This window comes from Rattus norvegicus, chromosome X (genome assembly GCF_021556685.1).
Source record: "Rattus norvegicus strain SHRSP/BbbUtx chromosome X, alternate assembly SHRSP_T2T, whole genome shotgun sequence".
Taxonomy (NCBI): Eukaryota; Metazoa; Chordata; class Mammalia; order Rodentia; family Muridae; genus Rattus; species Rattus norvegicus.
This window is the reverse complement of record NC_141554.1, coordinates 30,263,112-30,287,705: the sequence shown is the minus strand read 5'-3', so window position 1 is coordinate 30,287,705 and position 24,594 is coordinate 30,263,112. Positions and strand designations below refer to the sequence as shown.

The window sequence follows — 24,594 nt, the reverse complement described above, 5'->3', positions numbered from 1 at the left end:
AAGATTTGGCACCCCAGAGGAAGAACAACAATACCAACCAACAGGACCCCACCAGAGCTGCCATGGACTAAACCACCAACCAATGAGTACACATGGAGGAACCCATGATTCCAGCCACAAATGTAGCAGAGGATGACATAGTCCATCGTGCATCAAAGGAAAATCCTTTGGTCTTGTCAAGGTTCATTGCACCAATGTAGGATAATATTGAGATTGGAGTGAGTAGGTGGGAGTAGAAGCATCATTACAGAATCAGGTGGAGGTTGGAGGAGTATGAGAGAGGGGAGAAAGGGAATAACATTTGAAATTCAAGTACATAAAATATCCAAGAAAAATGAAATTAAAAAAACATAATTCTCAAGAACTGAATATCAAAAGATCAGGAATCACTAACAGATATTCAAGATCTATAGTCATCAGGGAAATATGAATCAAAATGATCCTGACATTCCATTTTACTTCCATATTATAGATAAAAATCAAAATCTCAAGCAACAACTCATGCTGTAAAGGATTAGGCACTAGTCCATTGCTGTAAGAATTGCAAACATTTACAACCATGTTGATTTGGAATTCAACTTGATGGTTTCTCTGTAATTTAGGAATAGTTCTGTCTTAAGACTCAACTATACCACTCCTTGCTCTATACTCAAATAATGCTCTTTAACACAAGGACAAATGCTCCACTATGTTCAGAGTCACTTTTTTAATAGTCCTGCAAAACTGGAAACAACCTAGCTATCTTTCAACTGAAAAATTGATATAGAAAATACAGTGCATTTGCACAATAGAATATTACTCAGCTACCAAAAATAGAGCATTATGAAATGGGTAGGTAAGTGGATAGAACTAGAAATTATCATCCTGTTTGAGATAAAAGAGACTCAGAAAGACATGTGTGGTATGTACTCAGTTATAATCGGATATTAGCCACAAAGTACAGCATCAGCATGCTAAAATCCATAGACCCAAAGAAGCTCATTAACAAGTGGAACTAAGGCAGGATACTTGCATCTCACTGAGAAGGAGATTAAAATAGATAATTGTGGGAGATTTGAGGTAGGGTCCTGAGAGGAAGAGGGAGTAGGGAGGGAAACAGGATGGATCAGTGGTGATGATCACCATGGGAAAGCGAACTGGGAGATTGAACTGGGATTGGTTGGTGGTGCCATCTCTAGGATAAACTAGAAGCCCAGGGCAAGGGAAACTGCCAGGAAACTATCGGCATGACCCTAGCTAAGACTCCTAGCAATATTAGATTTGGAACCTGAAATAGCAACCTCTTATAACTAGGTAAGACTTCTAATGGAGTAATAGGAACACCAATGTACCCACAAAACCTTTCACTCATAATTTGTTCTACGTGCAATATGTGCATGTATAAAGATGAAGCAAAATAGAGGGCTGGGCCAACCAAAGACTAGCCTGACTTAAGACCCATGCCATATGAGAGGGCTCACGATTGACAATATTCATGATATTCCTATACTTGCAGAGAGGAAGCTAGTAAAACTTTTATCTGAGAGGCTTCACCCAGCAGTTGATGGAAAGAGATGTAGAAACCCACAGCCAAACATTAGATGGAGCTCTGGGAATAATGTGTAAAAGGAAGCATAGAAATATACTAATAGGTCAAGGATAACACAGGATATCTTAATCAATCAACTAAATTGGGCCCATAGTGGATAACAGATACTGAAACACCAACAAAAGAGCATTCATGAGGTGGTCCTAAGTCCCCTACTCTTATATAAATTTGTGTAATGCCTAACAATTGGATCAGGGTGTGTCACTAATTCCATTTCCTGCCTTTAGATCCATTTCCTTTAATATGTCTGCCTTATCTAGACTTCATAGGAGAAGATACCCTAATCATGCAGCAATAATTTGCCTAGGCAATTGTTATACATAGGAGGCCTCTTGTGCTTTTCTGAGGAGAAACTTAGGTGGCAGGGAATGTGCAGGTGAGAGGGAAGGACTGAACGTCTAGGAGGAAGGGAAAGTTGTGAAAGGGAAGAGGGAGGGGAAAATGGGTCAGAATAAGTTATGTGGGTGAGAGAATAATTCCAAAGAGAATGAATGGAGATATGAAGCTGTGGGAGGTGAGGTGGGGGTAAACTTTAGAAAGTACTAGAGAGCTCTGATATGAGAGGCAGCTAGGACTCAGTGAGGATGACATTAGCTAAAATGCTTACCAGTGGGGAGATGAAACTTGAGGAGACAATTTCCAGGAGATAGACAATTTCCCCAGTTTTGGGATGGAGTCACCCAACAACAAAATTGTTGACTGAGAATCATTTCTGTTTAAAATAAACACAAGGGCAGAAGAGAGTAGAGACTTAACTAAAGGCAATCCAGCGACTGGCCCAAATTTGGATCCATCCTGTTTACAGGCACTAAACCCTGACACTATTTCAGAGGCCAAGTTGTGCTTGCATTCAGGAGCTTAACATAGCTGTCCATTGAGTGGCTGTACCAGCACCTGTCTGAGACAGATGGAGACACATGATAAAAATATACATTCTGTTTATCTGGGCATGGAAACTTATCTAAAATGGATTACATTATGAACATGAAACACATTTTAAAAAGTTCAGAAAATTTGAAATAATTTCAAATATCCTACATAGCCAGTATGTAATAAAACCATGAAATCAACAGCAAGGGAATCCACAGGATTCATCCAAAAATGCAGAGATTAAACATTTTAGCATTAATTTTTTAAATTTTAATGTACAAAATGAGCGTTCTTAAATGCTTCACCCTCCCTTTAACCCACCAGCCAACAGAGATAGTGGGAAAGTAAGGATATGTGAGAAATGGACATGATTAGAAAGGTTCTTTGGAACTCAAGAAGTTAGACCGCAGGGAGACAAATAACCCTATTAAAAAATGGGGTTCAGAGCTAAACAAACGATTCACAGCTGAGGAATGCCGAATGGCTGAGAAACACCTAAAGAAATGTTCAACATCTTTAGTCATAAGGGAAATGCAAATCAAAACAACACTGAGATTTCACCTCACACCAGTGAGAATGGCTAAGATCAAAAACTCAGGTGACAGCAGATGCTGGCGAGGATGCGGAGAAAGAGGAACACTCCTCCATTGTTGGTGGGATTGCAGACTGGTACAACCATTCTGGAAATCAGTCTGGAGGATCCTCAGAAAATTGGACATTGAACTGCCTGAGGATCCAGCTATACCACTTTTGGGCATATACCCAAAAGATGCCCCAACATATGAAAAAGACACGTGCTCCACTATGTTCATCGCAGCCTTATTTATAATAGCCAGAAGCTGGAAAGAACCCAGATGCCCTTCAACAGAGGAATGGATACAGAAAATGTGGTACATCTACACAATGGAATATTACTCAGCTATCAAAAACAATGGCTTTATGAAATTCGTAGGCAAATGGTTGGAACTGGAAAATATCATTCTGAGTGAGCTAACCCAATCACAGAAAGACATACATGGTATGCACTCATTGATAAGTGGCTATTAGCCCAAATGCTTGAATTACCCTAGATGCCTAGAACAAATGAAACTCAAGACGGATGATCAAAATGTGAATGTTTCACGCCTTCTTTAAAAGGGGAACAAGAATACCCTTGGCAGGGAAGAAAGAGGCAAAGATTAAAACAGAGACTTAAGTAACACCCATTCAGAGCCTGCCCCACATGTGGCCCATACATATACAGCCACCCAATTAGACAAGATGGATGAAGCAAAGAAGTGCAGACCGTCAGGAGCCGGATGTAGATCGCTCCTGAGAGACACAGCCAGAATACAGCAAATACAGAGGCGAATGCCAGCAGCAAACCACTGAACTGAGAATAGGACCCCCGTTGAAGGAATCAGAGAAAGAACTGGAAGAGCTTGAAGGGGCTCGAGACCCCATATGTACAACAATGCCAAGCAACCAGAGCTTCCAGGGACTAAGCCACTACCTAAAGACTATACATGGACTGACCCTGGACTCTGACCACATAGGTAGCAATGAACATCTTAGTAAGAGCACCAGTGGAAGGAGAAGCCCTGGGTCCTGCTAAGACTGAACCCCCAGTGAACTAGACTGTTGGGGGGAGGGCGGCAATGGGGAGAGGGTTGGGAGGGGAATACCCATAAGGGAGGGGAGGGGGGAGGGGGGAGGGGGATTTTTGCCCAGAAACCGGGAAAGGGAATAACACTTGAAATGTATATAAGAAATACTCAAGTTAATAAAAAAGAAAAAAAGAAAGAAAGGTTCTTTGGGGCAACGCCCGTCTGTGATGTCTGGAAATCTGCAGGTCAGTGCACAGGTTAGCAGAAGTAGTTAGATCCACTTGCAGACAGTTCACAGATGCATCAGTAGTCCAGATTTGGTAGAGTCTGGGTAGCTCCAGCAGTGACACTACCTAGAAGAGCCATCCAGGTTTCAGCCTCAGGATGACTCTGCACGAAAGACCAGGACTAATGTCAGGAGAATTTATTGGCTTGGCCTATTTCAGTGAAGCAAAGGTAAGTGAAGACTAGTAGTAACCTACAAATATTGCAGTGACCCCAATAAGCAAGAACAGCACATACTTTACCATTGTCCATTAAGTCTTATTTATACATTTCAAACTTCACCTGTCTTCCCTAGTTCTTGTCATCACATATGTTGCCTCAGAAGAAGTGCCTCTCTCAGCTGACATCACTCTGTCAATCTGCCAGTGTCCACAGAATTGGCAAGAAACTGCAGCAGAGCACTAGAAGATTTTTGTTGCATTTCTTTCTGTGGAGTCCTGGCAAATGCAGCTCAACAAATCAATATTAGGCAGACCAATACATGCATGTTTTCTTCTTCACATGTGCTTTCAACAATCTTTCTCTTGTGTCTGCTTCAGCAAAACATTCCTTGAAGTGTCTGTCTTAGACTTTCACACCTGTGTCCACTTTAATGAAACATTCCTTCACATGTTTGTCCTGGCAAGGCACCATCCAACTGACTATCCAAAGTTTCAATTTTACTGAATGATGAGTTGGGGATAGAAGAAATGAAGAAAGAAGCAAAAAACTTGCTGGAACAAAAGTGAGTGAATATGAAAGCAAATAAAAGAAGCTTCTGAGAGAGTTGTTGATATACTCTCAATTAATCCCCTTGTGAATAATTATACAAAAGAAAATACACACCACCTGATCAAGCCTTCCCTTTCCCCCCAGATCTACATTATGCCTCACTGAATAGAACCAATTTTCAGGGTTACAGTCCCATTGTGCTTACTTTCATTCCCCTTCATCTGGCTCTCATTAGAAACGTGGTCTGGGTCATTTTATTGCTGATTCTTTTTCAATCCCAGCTGAATATCAAGTTTTTTTCTTGTGTTCTCACAGGGGAAAACCATGATTAAGTAGACACAAAATTAAAACATAAATAAACCATATTAATAATTATTTAATTAATAATAATTTTAAGTTGTAAATTCTTTTCTCTTATAACTTTTAACTGTCAGGTGTCAAACAGGTATTTTTAAATGAATCACAATTTTAGTAAGCAAAAAAGTATATTTAGAGTCAGTAAACAACTATGCTTCATTCTATTACCTGGAATTAAAAAGCAAAAGTGATTTGTGGCTTTCTTCATCTTATGAACCTCAATTTTATAGATAGATAGGTAGATAGATAGATAGATAGATAGATAGATAGATAGATATAGATACATAGATAGATACATAGATAGATACATAGATAGATACATAGATAGATACATAGATAGATACATAGATAGATACATAGATACATAGATAGATACATAGACATACAGACAGATATAAATATAGATAGATATTTATATACATATATCTATATATATCTTTCATGTAGTCATAAAATTCTTAATTTGTGACAAATACAAATACAATACACAAAGGAAACACAGTAGGAGAGCCTTTGCTTGGGTTATTGCCACCAATAACCAAGGAATTTGGGAAGAACTCAAGCTGAGTGCACAGAGAGTAAGCTTCCTACTAATTTGCTTCACTTGGCTTCTTTAGAAAATTTAAAATTTATTCACTTTACATCCTGATTGCTGTCACTACTCCAAGTGTCTGCCTCCCACAGTCTGTCCCTCATCCCTATCCCCTCCACGTCTCAGAAAATGGATGCTTTCCCTTGGTATCTCCCATTCTGTGACATCAACTCTGTCAATGGCAGGCCCTTCTGCTCCCATGAAGGCCAGACAAGACAACAAAGTTAGGGGAAGGATTCAACACAACAGCTCTAGGGATAGAAGTTGCTGAAGTTGTTTGGAACCCACATGAATACCAAGCTATATATTGCCAGGAGAGCTAAGGTCCAGCATGTGTATGCCCATTGGTGCCAAAAGAAACCCAGCTCTGACACTAGAGGTTAAATTCGAGCACAGAGACAATATTGAGTCAGTCCTGACTCTGGTTAATGTGAGTGGATCCAGATACTAGGAGTTGCTTCCTATTGGTGCCAGTTATTGGAGAGTAGAGAGAAAATTCTCTCTGCCCCTCTCTCTCTCTCTCTCTCTCTCTCTCTCTCTCTCTCTCTCTCTCTCACACACACACACACACACACACACACACACACACACACACACACACACTGGATGTGCAAAAGTAAAAGCAGAGTCCAAATAACTTCATACATGAAAGTAAATAAATACTTGCATATTTTTCAAACACTGTTCTGAATCTCTGCTAATTTCATCCCCCACTGATTATTTGGAACCTACCCTATCCAAGATATATGGCATACCTGATAGATGGCCCTTAACCCAAACTCTGCCACCTGTAGCTGTTCATTCATATTTACTACCTTCTGGCTCTCTCCAGTTTCTCCTCACATATAATCCTTAATCCACACCCTTAATCTCCAGGGCATTTCTTCTCCCTCACAATTTCCTCCCACCATATGCCTCATATGACTAGTTTATTCTCTCCTTCAAAGTGAACTCTGATCATCCTTGCTTGGTTCTTCCTTCATCTTTAGCTTTTTTGTTTCTATGGAGTATAGTGTGAGTATCCTGATTTTATAGCTAATACCCATTTGTAAGTGACTACATACTATGCATTTCCTTTCTGGACTAGGCTACTTCACTGTAGATACTATTCTCAAGTTCCATCTCTTTGCCTGGAATATTCATGATAATTTTATTTTAATAGCTGGATACTGTTTAAATTTTTAGATATGCCATTTTTATCCATTCTTCAGTTACTGGGTATCTATGTTGATTTAAATTTCTGAATCTTATGAATAAAGCACCTATGAACATAATTGAGCAAGTATTTTCACACAGTAGGGTACCTTTGGGGTATATGCCCAGAAGTGATAATGTTAGGTCTTGAGGTATAACAATACCAAGTTTTCCAAGAAACTGACAAATTGATTTACAAATTGTACAAGTTTACACTCACAACAGCAAGGGTGGAATGTTCCCCTTGTTCCATACCCTCATCAACAAGTCAACAACTTGAGTTATTATATATTAATCATTCTAAGGGCTTTGAGATGGAGTTTCCATTTTCATTTTGTTGGTTCTGAAGACTGTTGAACACTTCCTTCAGTGCATTTCAGCCGTTTTAAATTCCTCTGTTGAGAATTATTTTTGGTTCTGCACCACATTTTTTTTATTAACTTGAGTGTTTCTTATTTACATTTCGAGTGTTATTCCCTTTCCCGGTTTCTGGGCAAACATCCCCCTAATCCCTCCCCCTCCCCTTCTTTATGGGTGTTCCCCTCCCCATCCTCACCCCATTGCTGCCCTCCCCCAACAATCACGTTCACTGGGGGTTCAGTCTTAGCAGGACCAAGGGCTTCCCCTTCCACTGGTGATCTTACTAGAATATTCATTGCTACCTATGAGGTCAGAGTCCAGGGTCAGTCCATGTATAGTCCTTAGGTAGTGGCTTAGTCCCTGGAAGCTCTGGTTGCTTGGCATTGTTGTTCATTAGGGGTCTTGAGCTCCTTCAAGCTCTTCGAGTTCTTTCTCTGATTCCTTAAACGGGGGTCCCGTTCTCAGTTCAGTGGTTTGCTGCTGGCATTCGCCTCTGTATTGCTGTATTCTGGTTGTGTCTCTCAAGAGAGATCTACACGCGGCTCCTGTTGGCCTGCACTTCTTTGCTTCATCCATCTTGTCTAATTGGGTGGCTGTATATGAATGGGCCACATGTGTATGGGCAGGCTCTGAGTGGGTGTTCCTTCTGCCTCTGTTCTAAGCGTTGCCTCCCTATTCCCTGCCAAGGGTATTCTTGTTCCCCTTTTAAAGAAGGAGTGAAACATTCACATTTTGATCATCCTTCTTGAGTTTCATGTGTTCTGTTCATCTAGGGTAATTCAAGCATTTGGGCTAATAGCCACTTATCAATGAGTGCATACCATGTGTGTTTTTCTGTGATTGGGTTACCTCACTCAGGATGATATTTTCCAGTTCCAACCATTTGCCTATGGATTTCATAGAGTCATTGTTTTTGATAGCTGAGTAATATTCCATTGTGTAGATGTACCACATTTTCTGTATCCATTCCTCTGTTGAAGGGCATCTGGGTTCTTTCCAGCTTCTGGCTATTATAAATACGGCTGCGATGAACATAGTGGAGCACGTGTCTTTTTTATATGTTGGGGCATCTTTTGAGTATATGCCGAAGAGAGGTATAGCTGGGCCCTCAGGTAGTTCAATGTCCAGTTTTCTGAGGAACCTCCAGACTGATTTCCAGAATGGTTGTACCAGTCTGCAATCACACCAACAATGGAGGAGTGTTCCTCTTTCTCCGCATCCTCACCAGCATTTGCTGTCACCTGAGTTTTTGATCTTAGCCATTCTCACTGGTGTGAGTGCACCACATTTTTTATTTGGATTATTTGGTTTGCTAGTGTCTATCATTTTTTAGTTCTTTTATACATTTTGAGTATTTTCCTTTTGTGAGATGTAGGATTGGTAAAGACCTTGTCACAATTTGTAGGCTGCTGTTCTGTCCCTATGACATTGTCCTTTTCCTAACAGTAGTTTTTCACTTTCTTGAGTCCTGTTTATCAAATTTTTATACCCTAAGCAATGGGTGTCCAATTAAAAAAATAGTATATTGTACCAATTCATTCAAGAGTATTTTCCATTTTTCTGTTATGAGATTAAGTGAATTCAGTATTACGTTTATGTCCTTTATCTACTTGAACTTGAGTTTTATGCAGCATGACAAATATAAAACTATTTTTGATCTACCACATGTAGACATCAAATTAGACCAGTATGATTTGTTGAAGATGCTTTCTTTTCTCTATTGTACAATTTTACCTTCTTTGTAAAAATTGAAATGTCCATAGGTGTGTGTGTTTCAGAGGCTTCAATCTGACTACATGAATCAAGCTGCATGTTCCTATACCAATACCATGCAGTTTTTATAACTAATGCTCTGTAATACAGCTGTAATATCATCTGTAATATAGTGTCTTAACCACAAAAGAACACATATGGTATACACTCACTGATAAATGGATATTAGCCCAAAAGCTCGGAATACCCAAGATACAATTCACAGACTTCATGAGGCTCAAAAAGATGAAAGACAAAAGCATGGATGCTTCAGTCTTTCTTAAAAGGAGGAACAACAAAATACTCAAGGAAAGAAGTACAAAGACAAAATGTGGAGTATAGACTGAAGAAAAGGCCTTCCAGAAATGGCCTCACTTGCAGAAACACCCCATAAACAAACACCAAACCCAGACACTATTGCAGATGTCAATAACTGCTTGCTGACAGGAGACTGATACATCTGTATCCTGAGAGGTTCTGCCAGAGTCTGACAAATACAGAGGTGGATGGTCATAGCCAACCATTTTAATGGGGACATGGGTTGCCAAATGGAGGAGGTAAAGAAAAGGATTGAAAGAGTTGAAGTGTTTGGTACCACAGGAAGAATATCAATATCAACCAAGGTGACTGCCCAGAAGTCAAAGGGACTGAAGAACCAACAAAAATTATGCATGGAGTGACCCATGGCTCCAGCTACATATGTAGCAGAGGATGGCCTTCTCAGGCACCAATGGGAGGAAAGTCTTTTGGTCCTGAGAAGGCTCAATGCCCCAGTGTATGGAAATGTCAGGGCAGAAAGACAGGAGTGGGTGGGTGGTTAGTTGGGTGAGTAACCTCATAGAAGCAGGGGCAGGGAGGATAGAGGGTTTCCAGAGGGGAAACTAGAAAAGGGGATAACATTTGAAATTTAAATAAATAAAATATCCAAAAAACCAATCAAAAATAAGTGCTGGTTTATTTAAAAAATTAACAAGATATACAAACACTTAGTGAAGGACAGAGAGACACTATCCAAACTAAAAAATGTGACATAAAAATGGAGACATAACAACAGACACTGAGGAAATCCAAAGAGTCGTGAAGTCTTACTTCAAAACACTATAGTCCACAAAATTAAAAAAAAAATGTTCAAGAAATTAATGATTTTCTAGACAGAGGCAACTTACCAAAATTAAATATTTAACCGGACTACAACCCCTAAGGAAATAGAAGCACTCATTAAATTCTCCTAATCATAAACTGCAGGGTCAGATGGTGTTAGTGCATAATTATGCCAGTAGTTCAAAGAAGTGATATTTATGACCTTGGCATCTTATAAATGTTTTTATCATTTACCAGTATGCATGGTAAAATCTACACACAATTGCTAAAATAAAGGTCACCCTCCATTCTTTGTTTTTGTTTTTATTTTTTTCTTTGCTCTTCATTGTCTTTCTTTTTTTAAACATTGTTAAGTGGATTATTAAAATTTACATTTAATTGTTATCAACTTTCCCTGTTTCCCTTTCATAAACCCCCTGATGCACACTTCCCCCTTCTTCTATGAGGGTATTCCCCACCCACCAACCCTTTCCTGACTCCCTGACCTGACATTCCCCTGAACTGGGGAGTCCAGCTTTGGTAGGACCAAGGGTTTCTCCTTTCAATGTGCACAATATGGCCATCCTCTGTTAATATGCAGATGGAGCCTTGGGTCTGTCCATGTGTCCTCCTTGGATAGTTGGAAGCTGTGGTTCGTCGGTATTATTGTTCTTATGGGGTTGCAAGTGCCTTCAGCTCTTTTAGCCTTTTCTCTAACTCTTTTAATGGGGACCCCATTCTCAGTTCAACGGTTGCCTGCAAGCATTCACCTTTGTATTTATCATACTCTGGCATATTCTCTCCGGAGCCAGTTCTATCAGGCTTCTGTCAACTTGCACTTCTTGGCATCAGCGGTATTGTCTGGGCTTGATCCTGGGCTGGATCCCCAGGTGGGGTAGGCTCTGAGTGGACTTCCCTTAAGTCTCTGCTCCAAAATTTGTCTCCATATTTAGTCCTATGAATATTTTTGCTCTCCTTTCTAAGAAGGACTAAAGTATCTACAATTTGGTAATCCTTCTTCTTGAGCTTCATGTAGTCTGTAGATTGTATCTTGGATAACCCTAGCTTTGGGGCTAATATCCACCTAACAGTGAGTGTATATCATGTGTGTATTTTTTTGATTGGGTTACCTCACTCAGGATAATATTTTCTAGTTCCATCCATTTGCCTATGAATTTCATGAAGTCATTGTTTTTAATACCTGAGTAGTACTCCATTGTGTAAATGTACCACATTTTCTGTATCCATTCTTCTGTTGACAGATATCTCGCTTATTCCTTGGTTCTGGCTATTATAATTAAGGCTGCTATGGACATGGTGGAACATGCATCCTTGTTATAGGTTGGAGCATACTTTGGGCATATGCACAGGAATGGTATAGCTGGCTTCTCAGGTAGTACTATGTCAAATTTTCTGAGGAACTTCCAGACTAATTTTCAGAGTGGTTGTACACCCCAACAATGGAGGAGTGATCCTCTTCTTTCACATCCTAGCCTGCATCTGTTGTCAACTGCATTTTTTAACTTACCTATTCTGACTAGTGTTAGGTAGAATCTCAGGGTTATTTTGATTTGCATTTTCCTGATGAGTAAAGATGTTGAACATTTATTTAGGTTCTTCTCTGCTATTTAATATTCCTCAGCTGAGAATTCTTTGTTTAGATTTGTACTCCATTTTAAAATGGTTATTTTATTCTCTCTAATATAACTCCTTGAGTACTTTGTACATGTTGGTATTAGCTTTCTATGAGATGTAAGATTGGTATATATCTTTTCCCAATCTTTTGGTTGCCATTTTGTCCAAATGACAGTGACCTTTGCCTTACAGAAGCTTTCTAATTTTATGAAGTCCCATTTGTTGATTCTTTATCTTAGATCATAAACCATTGGTGTTCAGTTCAGTTAATTTTCCTCTGTGCCTATGTGTTCAAGGATCTTCCCCACTTTTTTTCCAATTAGTTTGTGTGTATTGGTTTTATGTGAAGATACACTGGGACTTGAGCTTTTTACAGGGAGATAAGAATGGTTCAAGTTGATTCATCTACATGCTGACCTCCAGTTGAACCATTTTGTGAAAGTGCTATCTTTTTTCCACTGGATTGTTTTAGCTATTTTGTGAAATATCAGGTGACCATAGGTGTGTGGGGTCCATTTCTGTATCTTCTATTCTAATTGATCTACTTTCCTGTCTCTGTACTAATATGATACAGTTTCTGTTACTATTTCACTACAATGCAGCTTCTGATCAGGGACGGGGAGAACCTCAGAAGTTCTTTTATTGTAGAGGCATAGGTTTTACTATCCTGGGTTTTTGTTATTCCAAATAATTTTGTAAATTGCTCTTTCTAACTCTATGAAGAATTGAGTTGGAATTATGATGGGCGTTGTATTGAATCTGTAGATTGCTTTTGGCAAGATACAAATTTTTACAATATTGATCCTGTAATTCCATGATTGTGGGAGGTCTTTTCATCTTCTGAGATCTTTTCAATTTCTTTCTTTAGAGACTTGAAGTTCTTGTCCATCAGATCTTTCACTTGCTTGGTTAGAGCTACAGCAAGGTATTTTATATTATTTGTGACAATTTTGAAGGGTGTCATTTACCTAATTTCTTTCTTAGCCTATTTATCTTTTAAGTAGATGACAGATACTGATTTGTTTGAATTAAATTCATATCCAGCCACATTTCTGTTGTTGTTTATCAGGCTCAGGAGTTCTCAGGTGGAACGTTTGGGGTCACCAAAGTATACTATCATATCATCTGCAAATAGTGATATTTTGACTTCTTCCTTTCCAATCTGTATCTCTTTTACCTGTCTTGGTTTTCTGATTTCTCCCCCTAGGACTTTGAATACTATAGTGAATAAGTAGTAAGAGAATGTGCAGCCTTGTCTAGTCCTTGATATTAGTGGGGTTGCTCCAAGTTTCTCTCCATTTAGTTTGATGTTGGCTACTGGTTTGCTCTATATCACTTTTACTGAGCTTAGTTATGGGCCTTGAATTCCAGATCTTTCCAAGACGTTTTACTTGAAGGGGTGTTGAATTTTGTCAAATGCCCTCTCTGCATCTAATGTGATAGATGATGTGTTTTTTTCTTTGACTTTGTTTATGTAGTGAATTACATTGATGGATTTCCATATATTGAACCATCCCTGCATCCCTGTGATGTAGCCTACTTGAACATGATGGATAACAGTTTTTGGTGTGTTCTTTGATTCTGTTTGTGAGAATTTTATTGAGTATCTTTGTGTTGATATTCACAAGTAAAATTATTCTGAAGTTCTCTCTGTGTTGGGTCTTTTGGTGGTTTAGGCATAAATGTAATTATGGCTTAATAGAAGGAATTGGTTAGTATTCATTCTATTTATTTTTGTGCAATAATTCGATAGTATGTTAGGTCTTCTATGAAGGTCTGATAGAATTCTGCACTAAACCCATGTGGTTGTGGGCTTTTTTGTTTGGGAGAACTTTCATAACTGCTTCTCTTTATTTAGGAGCTATGGAACTGTTTAGATGGTTCATCTGATGTTGATTTAACTTTGGAACCTGGTATCTCTCTAGAATTTTTTTATTTCATCCAGATTTTTCAGTTTTGTTTTCAGTAGGATCCATTTTTTTAATTTACTCATATTCTGTTGTTATGTCTCCCTTTTAATTTCTGATTTTCTTCATTTGAATACTCTCTCCCTCCCCACTGGTTAGTCTGGCTAAGGTTTTATGTATCTTGTTGATTTTCTCAAAGAACCAGCTCCTGTTTTTCTGTTTGCTTGTTTTTCTTTTTTAATAGTTATTTTGGTTCTAATTGGTTGATTTCAGCCCTGAGTTTGATTATTTCCTGCCTTCTACTTCTCTTGGGTTATTCGTTTCTTTTTGTTCTAGTGCTCTTAATGTGTGTTGTCAAGCTGCTAGTGTATGCTCTCTCCTGTTTCTTTTATGAGATTCTCAGATCTATGAGTTTTCTTCACAGCACTGTTTTCATTGTATCCCATAAGTTTAGGTATGTTGTGCTTTCATTTTCATTAAATTCTAAAAAGTCTTTGTTTTCTTTCATTATTTCTTTGCTTGGGACAGCGTACCATAAATTTGACTACCAGCAGTAGGCCGGGATTAGATATCTCAGAAGCATGTGGCAGCTTCTTGTACAAAAGTATGGTGTCTGGGACCCTGAGGAGCAGGAGACCCATCCCTCCAGGGGAGCTGTAATCTGAAATAAGAGGCTGCCCACAGTTGGCTGGGATGGAGACATCTCAGGAACTGCCAGAAGCTTTTTGTAAGAAAAGGTTGTTCCCATTTCTCTGAACCTTAGCTCTGGACAATGACTGTATAAATTTCATTTGTGTGTGACTGATTTTCAGTTGTCCTTGCTGTGTATATTTATTCTATGATATCTGACTTTTCTACTTCTTTATCCTTCTGCTCTGGTAAGTTCTAGGAAACTAGATGTTCCTTGATGTAATAACTCTTAAACAATTGGAAATTGAGTCATAGAAGCACAGCACAACACAGCCTTAATGACCTAGGTGCATGCTGTGTGTTCTCATCTTAGAAACAATGTAATAACTCCACAATGGTAGTTCCAGATTAATGCTTGACTTTCAAAAAAACTTTGAAGAAATTATTAGAAAATAAATTAGAGCCAACATTGAGACCACAAGAAAGGAAAAGAGTTATTGATGTTAGGAAATAAGTTTTGCATAATATTTGCGAGTGGTTTCTGGATAAGGAAGTATAGAATGCATAAAATTTTATACTAGTAAAACTAAGTCAAAATACTGGGACTCTTATGAGAGTCATTGTGTGCAATGTAAAGGAACAGATTGCTAGGGGAACTAATGAGATTAGGGTTAACTTGGTTCTTTCTTGCCACTGACTGGCAGCTTTGCCCATATCATTTATCAATATATCTTCATAGGAAAATGAATGTTGCTGACCTCACAGCTCGGAGCTCTTAAGTATAATAAGGCAAAAGTTAAAGTTTAAAAATGGTAAGTTTGCAATTATTATTGGCTACAGGCCTAGGAATAGAGGAAGCTTGAATATTTGGGGAACAATTGTAATTCTTAATTCTTTATGGGATGTGGTTATTCTTTTGAGTTTGATTTGGCAATGACTATACAATGTCTTTTTTCTCCCTGCTTTTGGGTTATCAATAACAGACTGGGGCAAGAGAAAAGCTAGAGAGTGATTGAGAGAACAAATGAGAAAGCTAGTGAAGGTGTGAGTGAGAGAAAATGTGTGAGCTTCTAAAGAGCAAATGGAGAGTAAGTAGAGAGAGAGTGAGGTGTACATGAAATTGTGTGTTTGTGTGTTTGTGTGTGTGAGAGAGAGAGAGACAGAGACAGAGATGGAGAGAGAGACAGAGAGAGCACGCACGTGAGAATAACATGTAAAGAGTGAGTGAAGAGATAATGTGAGGTGTGTATAAAGACTGTGTGTGTGAAAGGAGAGTGGATGTGGTGTGTGTGGTATATGTGTGACGTATGTGTGAAGAGTGTGGGTAAGGATAAAAGAGTAATGGACAGCGGTGTGCATGAATGTGGGAAATGAGAAAAGAAAAGGACAAATGAAAAAGCAGAGTTTAAAAGGAAAGCAGAAAGTGTATAGCCACAAGCTGCAGGCAAGCAAGAGAGAGAGAGAGAGAGAGAGAGAGAGAGAGAGAGAGAGAGAGAGAGAGAGAGAACAGACAGTAACTTCTTTGAGCCTTGAAATTTCCTGTCAGTTTGTACTCAAAGAGTAGTTTGTGTATTTTTATTATGAGCCTTCCAGATATCCCTGCTTCCAGCTGAGAATTCTGATCCAGTGTTGAGGCTAGACCACAGCATTTCTTCTTCAGCAAGATATCATGAAGTAGAGGATGGTTCAATTTCCATGTGTATGTTGGCTTTCTGTCATTTTTATTGTTATTGAATTCCAGCCTTAGTTTGTGGTGATTTAATCGGATGCAATGGATTACTTCAATCTTCTTGTATCTGTTCAGTCCTGTTATGTGACAAATTATGCGGTCAATTTTGGAGAAGGTACCATGAAGTGTAAGAAGAAGGTATATTATTTTGTTATGGGATGAAATATTATATAGATATCTGTTAAATCCATTTGGCTCATAACTTCTATTAGTTTTTCTGTGTCTCTGCTTAGTTTCTGTTTCCATGATCTGTCCTTTGCAGAGAGTGGGGTGTTGAAGTATCCCACTATCATTTTGTGAGGTGCAATGTGTGCTGTGAGCTTTAGTAAGGTTTATTTTATGGAACTCACTGCCATTGCATTTGGAACATAGATATTCTGGATTGAGAGTTCATCTTGGTGGATTTTTCCTATGATGAATATAGTGTCCTTCCTCATTTTTTTACAAATGTTTGTGGAAAGTCAATTTTATTTGTTATTAGAATGGCTACTCCAGATTTTTTTCTTGGGAACATTTGCTTGGAAAATTATTTTATAGCATTTAATTAAGGGGTCTGGCTTTTTCACTGTTCTGTGCTGGATCCTCTTTATGTATCCAGTCTCTTAGTTTATGTCTTTTTATTAGGGTATCATATCTATTGATGTTAAGAAGTATTAAGGTATAGTGTTTGTTGTTTCCTGTTACTTTTGTTTTTAGAGGTGGAATTACATTTGTGTGGCTCTCTTCTTTTGGGTATGTTATAAGAATATTACTCTCTTGCTTTTTCTAGGGTTTAGTTTCCCTTCTTGTGTTGGAGTTTTCCATCTATATCTCTGAGTTCAAGGCCAGTCTTGGACAGAGAAAATTCCAAGTAGAGAAAACTTGAAGGGTAAGTGTGATGACATGTGCCTATAATCACAGCTTTCAGAATACAGAGCCCTAGAGATCACTGAGTTCAATGTCGATCTACAGAGCAAGGTCTTGTATAGCCAAGCTTATGTAGTGAAGGAGTTAGAAAACCAAAAGCTGGTGATAATTTAATAGAAAAGGGGGCAATATTCCAGCAGCCCAAGGAGGCAGCATTAATCAGTAGCTTTGACAACTCCTCTCTGGATTTCCAATTCGAAATTGAAGGGACTTCAGGGACAAATTATGCTCATTACATGAAGTTAGGAATTTAGCACTTATTAAGAAGGTATCAGCACCAACAAGCTTAAATATGGGAGATGTTTTCTAGAGCATAAAAAGGCCATGTTCCAAAGATAGCCAACTTTTTATGTTGTGCTGTAGCTGGACCTAGTAGTTTTGTAGGCAAGAGAAAATCATTGAGAGATGCTGGTGTTTGGCACTGTGAGAGATGAGCAAGAGACATTGATGAAGGTGCAGCCTCAGTTGTACATGATATCCCAAGAGTGAAAGGGTCATGCAAAGTATTTAAGGATTGGAATCATGTAAAGAACATACCGGAGACTATTGATTAAACATAGTTACAGCAGAAGACGTTAGGGTATTTGAGATGCCAGTACAATGAGATGAACAGCAAAAGAAGCAGCAGTGAAGTGGAGTAAAGTAGAACCTGGAGTGTAAAGAGAGAAGACATATATGTTATCTAAGCCAGTTGGAGTCCAGAAGATCACATGTGGATCCCAGATACTGGTACAAGAGGCTGTTATGTTGAAGTTCCCTTGGAGACCCCAAGAAGTTCAAGATGCCAGCACCACAGGATACCTTCTGAGCAAAGCGCTATCAGAGGGTAGAACTACACATAATAAAAGAACTGTGCTGCAGTCAACAAAGCAGAAATGGGTTGGAGATCTAAAGAGCACTTTGATATCTGTTATGGAAATGCAGAATTTGAAGTTGACCCATCTGGTTATTGAACTGGCTGTGGTTTTTGATTTATAATCTGCCTTTTGCTATTGATTTTACAGGGGATTCCATTAAGGTATTATGTGAATCTCAGAAGTAACATTGAACTTTGGAAATCTAAACATTGAAAAGACTGATAGACTGGGGATTTTTGATGTTGGACACAATTCATTTTGCATTATTGTATTGCTAAATATGACACATAGACTCATAGACTCATGTATTTGAACAAGCATATGTTGACCAGAGTGTGGAATGTGGTGGTTAAATATGTTTGGCCCTGCGAGTGGCACTATTTTGAGGTGCGGCCTTTTTGTAGTACGTCTGACTTTGTACAAATTTTGTCACTGTGAGGGTGGGCTTTAAGTCATTCCTCCTAGCTTTCTAGCAGTCAGTCTAACCCTATATGCCTTCAGAAAAAGATGTGGAACTCTCAACTCCTCTTGCCTCACATTTGTCTGGATGATTTCATGTTCCTGCCCTGATGATAATGGACCAAATCAGTGTACCTGTAAACCAGCACCAGTTAAAAGCTGTCCTTTATAAGAGTTACTTTGGTCATTGAATATGTTTACAACACTAAAATCCTAACTAAGACAGCAGTGTAGGTCCTATCATTCAGTTAAACATTAACTATCTTTTCTAGTGGTGTGGTTATAATTTGAACACTCCTAGTTATATCAAATACCTTCCTCTCTCTAGGTGTTTTCTCTTTGTAATTTCTGGAGTTCATTTCATGTCTTCAGTTATTGCCAACACACAAGACTGCTGGTATAATTCATGTTTCAATAGTAAGCATAACAAATATAATGCAAATGATTGGATGTAGGGAAGCTGGAACCTCAACTCTGAAAAGAAACCACTTCATGTCTGGGAAAGTTTAAGTACCTATATATTTGGGGGGTAAAGCTGAATATCTTAGCCTTTGCATTGTTGACAGTGAGGGCCAACTTGGATCAGGGAGGAAATTCTATGCACTTTGGATGCTAATGCTATTTGTTTCTTGTCTCTATTAGAAGACAATAGCCATCTACTCACTTGACTGTGAATATCACAAAAACCAAGAGGATTCCAACGTGATCTTGTGGCACAAGTATTTTATATGTAATGGCAGCTTGTCAGAGTTGGTGGTGTTGTTTCATCAGCATGAAGCCCGTAAAATATATGTCAATATACAAGGTAGATCTGGTGAAGGTTGTACTTAACAATATATGGATTACTTAGATTTTACAGAAAGACATGAACCAGTATAATTTAGAAAGGAAATTGACCTATGGAAGTACAAGTCAACCTATACCTGAGGCTGTGAGGATGGAGTCGATACACAAGGTTCTGTTAAAATTATATTTAAAATTTAAGCAATGACACTTAATGGAGCCATTCTTACAAGAGTTTATGTGTCCTTGCAAGTTTTTTTGGAAACAATCTGAAGAAAATTGGTTCAGGAACTGAATTGCTAGCCATAGTTTTAAGAATGTTGTGATGGATTCATTGGGAATTTTGAGTTGATTCCACCATTTGAAGCTAGTGACAGAGTTATATTGACAGCTAATCCTGAAAATATTATAACACTGGTAGAATGTACTCTGAAGCCTCTCACCAGGTAATTCCAGACCAGGTGCTGAATGACCACAGTTAAGAATGAGAGTGTGAAATATCCCTGTAAGAAAAAGTTCCATGTACCCCATCAGATAAACACAAGTAACCAATTGCTCATTGTTAGACAGTCATGAGGCTTTTCAATTAGATTCTGCCAGGTTTTTCTAACAGATATGGTGAAGTAAAAACTAGTCAGAGATATTGCTGTGCTGTGTGGCTATGGATAAACCAAATAGTACATATGGCACAAATACTGTGTAAATTTCAATGGAGATAAAAGTGTCATGTGTCATAGAAATACACAGCCAGGTCAGTGTGCCCAGATCTAAGCCTAGTAGTATGGAAAAATAGAGACTGGGGATATGTTGCCAACTAAAAAGATTTTAGTGAATATCATGAGGGTAATCAGTATGAGATATATGCAATATAGCTACTCCTTGAAATATGTGGTAAAGTGGAAGACATTCTAAGTTACTATATAACTTATGAAGAATACCATGTTCAGGCATAGTATGACCATAGCTATTCCTGGGAAGTTATGGTTGGCACTGGAAGGCAATGATGTCCCCATTGTGAATGCAACAAATAGACCTGATCTATGGGTGTAATATCTTGCATTAGTGTGTATAACATGCAGGCTAATTGATTTCCAAGACCTACAGATGAAAGGTGATTCATACCCCATGAGTCATAATTTTTACCTTGTAGGATAATTGATATACTGTTAAGTGAGTGTAAGGAGTTTTTTTTTTTTTTTGAGAATGCATAAAGAACCATCTCAGGAATTGCATTGATTCTTGATACTCACAAGATTGTGTTAAAATACCCACCTGGCAAAGTAATTGAACCAGGATGTTTTCCTGTAGTTTGAGGTGAAGGAATGCCAGAGTATTGTAATCCCCTTGAAAAGGGTGATTTTGCTGCTGGGAATGACTGCTAGCTAGTCTTCTCCCTGGAAGAGGTTATGCTCTGAGGCATACAAGAGGACCTACTGAATTCAGAGCATTTCGTAAGAACCCACACAAAGATTCACAGCTGCCTCTGGGCGCCCAGTGGCCTAGGGAACCACCATCCCCGAACTCCCCCTTCCTCAACCTTCAAATACCACTTCCCTTTTTTCCTGGTCCTTTCTGCTGGGTCAGACTGTTAGCTAGTGTGCTTCCTGGAAAAGGCTACATTCTTAGGCATACAAGAGGATCCACTGCCCTCATACCATTTGAAAAGAACCTTCCTGATGTCCCACAGCTGCCACTGCAATCACAGTGGAATCAGGGACCCACCATCCCCCAAATAACCTCCCCCAGCTGGCCCCCCAAAACACTGTCTTTCTACCTTTTGTTTTCTGCTGGTACAGACTGCTAGCTAGTCTGCTCCCTGGAAAGGGATATGTCTGAGGCATAACAGAGGATTTGCTGATCTCAGATAATATGACTACTAGCTAATATGCTCCCAAGAAGACACCATATCCTGAGGCATATCAGAAATTTAGCTGCACTCAGAGCATTTGACACCACATCATAAGGCATGCCAGGAGATCTGCTACAGCCATGGCATCTGACATCACAGGTGGAGACATTCCATGAGATCTACTGCATACAGGGCTACACAGCTTAAAGCATCTAAGAAGTACCTCTGTACACAGGGAAACTGGGCAGGCAACTGACACCACAATCTGAAGATCTTCCAGGTGCTCTGTGGAAAACAGGGCAACTGACACAAAAGACAGAAAGCCTTGCTGGAGGTAAGCTGCAAATAGAGAAACAGAAACCACAGTCCATATGCCTACCCTGGAGAACAGCTTCACACAGGACAACACTTTGAGTGATCCTCTGAAGACCCAATATTCTGATGCCTTCTCAGAAGACTTATTGCAGCCAGTGCAAAAAGTCAGCAGCTTCATTGACCCTCTTAATACCCTCTAGGTGGAAACCCACAAAGGAGATCGTCTACAGCCACTGCAGCAGGCCTAACAGGAGACCTGTATTAACCAAGGAACAAAAGAGGAAGTCTCCAGATAGAGTTATATTGACCACCACACACTAGGGATAACCACATGGTGAAAGGCAAGACCATAAGGAACAGACACCATTTTGTGTGGTCATAATCAGAACCCATTTATCCCACCACAGCCATCACAGAATACACTAACAGACCTGGAAATCAGGAACCTGATCAAAAATTCTATTTTGGTCTCACACCCGCGAATCCCGGCCCGCAGCAGCTCTATGCTCCCAGACCCCGTGGGAGACAGACCTCACCACCTGGTCAGGTGGGCACTCCTGAGGCTGCAGAGCGGAAGAGACCACCAACACTGCCCACCCCTACCCACATCCCTGGCCCAAGAGGAAACTGTATAAAGCCTCTGGGTTCCCGTGGGGGAGGGCCCAGGAGCGGCAGGAACCTTGTGCCTGAGACACCGCCGGAACCTGAAGGAACAGACCAGATAAAGAGTCCTCTGCACCCAAATCCTGTGGGAGGGAGAGCTAAACCTTCAGAGAGGCAGACACGCCTGAGAAACCAGAAGAGACTGCACTCTGCACACATTACTGATTCCAGAGGAAAACACCAAAGGCCATCTGGAACCCTGGTGCACTGAAGCTCCCGGAAACGGCGGTGCAGATCTTCCTGGTTGCTGCCTCCGCAGAGAGCTCGTGGGCAGCACCCCGCAAGCGAACTTGAGCCTCGGGACCACAGGTAAGACCAACATTTCTGTTGCAAGTGACCTGCCTGGTGAACTCAAGACACAGGCCCACAGGAAAAGCTGAAGACCTGTAGAGAGGAAAAAATAGAAGCCCGAAAGCAGAACACTCTGTCCCCATAACAGGCTGACAGAAAACAGGAAAACAGGTCTACAGCACTCCTGACACACAGGCTTATAGGACAGTCTAGCCACTGTCAGAAATAGAAGAACAAAGTAACACTAGAGATAATCTGATGGCGAGAGGCAAGCTCAGGAACCCAAGACTACATGGCACCATCGGAGCCCAATTCTCCCATCAAAACAAACAAGGAATATCCAAACACACCAGAAAAGCAAGATCTAGTTTCAAAATCATATTTGATCATGATGCTGGAGGACTTCAAGAAAGATGTGAAGAACTCCCTTAGAGAAACACAGGAAAACATAAATAAACAAGTAGAAACCTACAGAGAGGAATCACAAAAATGCCTGAAAGAATTCCAGGAAAACATAAATAAACAAGTAGAAGCCCATAGAGAGGAGACACAAAAATCCCTGAAAGAATTCCAGGAAAACACAATCAAACAGTGGAAGGAATGAAAAATGGAAGTAGAAGCAATCAAGAAAGAACACATGGAAACAAACTTGGATATAGAAAACCAAAAGAAGAGAAAAGGAGCTGTAGATACAAGCTATACCAACAGAATACAAGAGATGGAAGAGAGAATCTCAGGAGCAGAAGATTCCATAGAAATCATTGACTCAACTGTCAAAGATAATGTAAAGCGGAAAAAGCTACTGGTCCAAAACATACAGGAAATCCAGGACTCAATGAGAAGATCAAACCTAAGGATATTAGGTATAGAAGAGAGTGAAGACTCCCAGCTCAAAGGACCAGTAAATATCTTCAACAAAATCATAGAAGAAAACTTCCCTAACCTAAAAAAAGAGATACCCATAGGCATACAAGAAGCCTACAGAACTCCAAATAGATTGGACCAGAAAAGAAACACCTCCCATCACATAATAGTAAAAACACCAAACGCACAAATTAAAGAAAGAATATTAAAAGCAGTAAGGGAAAAAGGTCAAGTAACATAAAAAGGCAGACCTATCAGAATCACACCAGACTTTTCGCCAGAAACAATGAAGGCCAGAAGATCCTGGACTGAGGTCATACAGACCCTAAGAGAACACAAATGCCAGCCCAGGTTACTGTATCCTGCAAAACTCTCAATTAACATAGATGGAGAAACAAAGATATTCCATGACAAAACCAAATTTACACAATATCTTTCTACAAATCCAGCAAGACAAAGGATAATAAATGGTAAAGCCCAACATAAGGAGGCAAGCTATAACCTAGAAGAAGCAAGAAACTAATCATCTTGGCAACAAAACAAAGAGAAAAAAAGCACACAAACATAACATTACATCCAAATATGAATATAACAGGAAGCAAAAATCACTATTCCTTAATATCTCTCAACATCAATGGCCTGAACTCCCCAATAAAAAGACATAGATTCACAAACTGGATACGCAACGAGGACCGTGCATTCTGCTGCCTACAGGAAACACACCTCAGAGACAAAGACAGACACTACCTCAGAGTGAAAGGCTGGAAAACAACTTTCCAAGCAAATGGTCGGAAGATGCAAGCTGGAGTAGCCATTCTAATATCAAATAAAATCAATTTTCAACTAAAAGTCATCAAAAAAGATAAGAAAGGACACTTCATATTCATCAAAGAAAAATCCACCAAGATGAACTCTGAATCCTAAATGTCTATGCACCAAATACAAAGGCACCTACATACCTAAAAGAAACCTTACTAAAGCTCAAAGCACATAGTGCACCTCACACAATAATAGTGAGAGATTTCAACACCCCACTCTCATCAATGTACAGATCATGGAAACAGAAATTAAACAGAGATGTAGACAGACTAAGAGAAGTCATGAGCCAAATGGACTTAACAGATATTTATAGAACATTCTATCCTAAAGCAAAAGGATATACATTCTTCTCAGCTCCTCATGGTACGTTCTCCAAAATTGACCATATAACTGGTCAATAAACGGGCCTCAACAGGTACAGAAAGATAGATATAATCCAATGCGTCCTATCAGACCACCAAGGCCTAAAGCTGCTCTTCAATAACAATAAGGGAGGAACACCCACATATACG

At 39.4% G+C, this 24,594-nt stretch overlaps 1 pseudogene; it reads left to right on the top strand.

Moving 5' to 3' along the window:
- Positions 1 to 24,594, top strand: part of LOC100911869 (uncharacterized) — a 40,711-nt pseudogene that overhangs the window by 1,105 nt on the left and 15,012 nt on the right.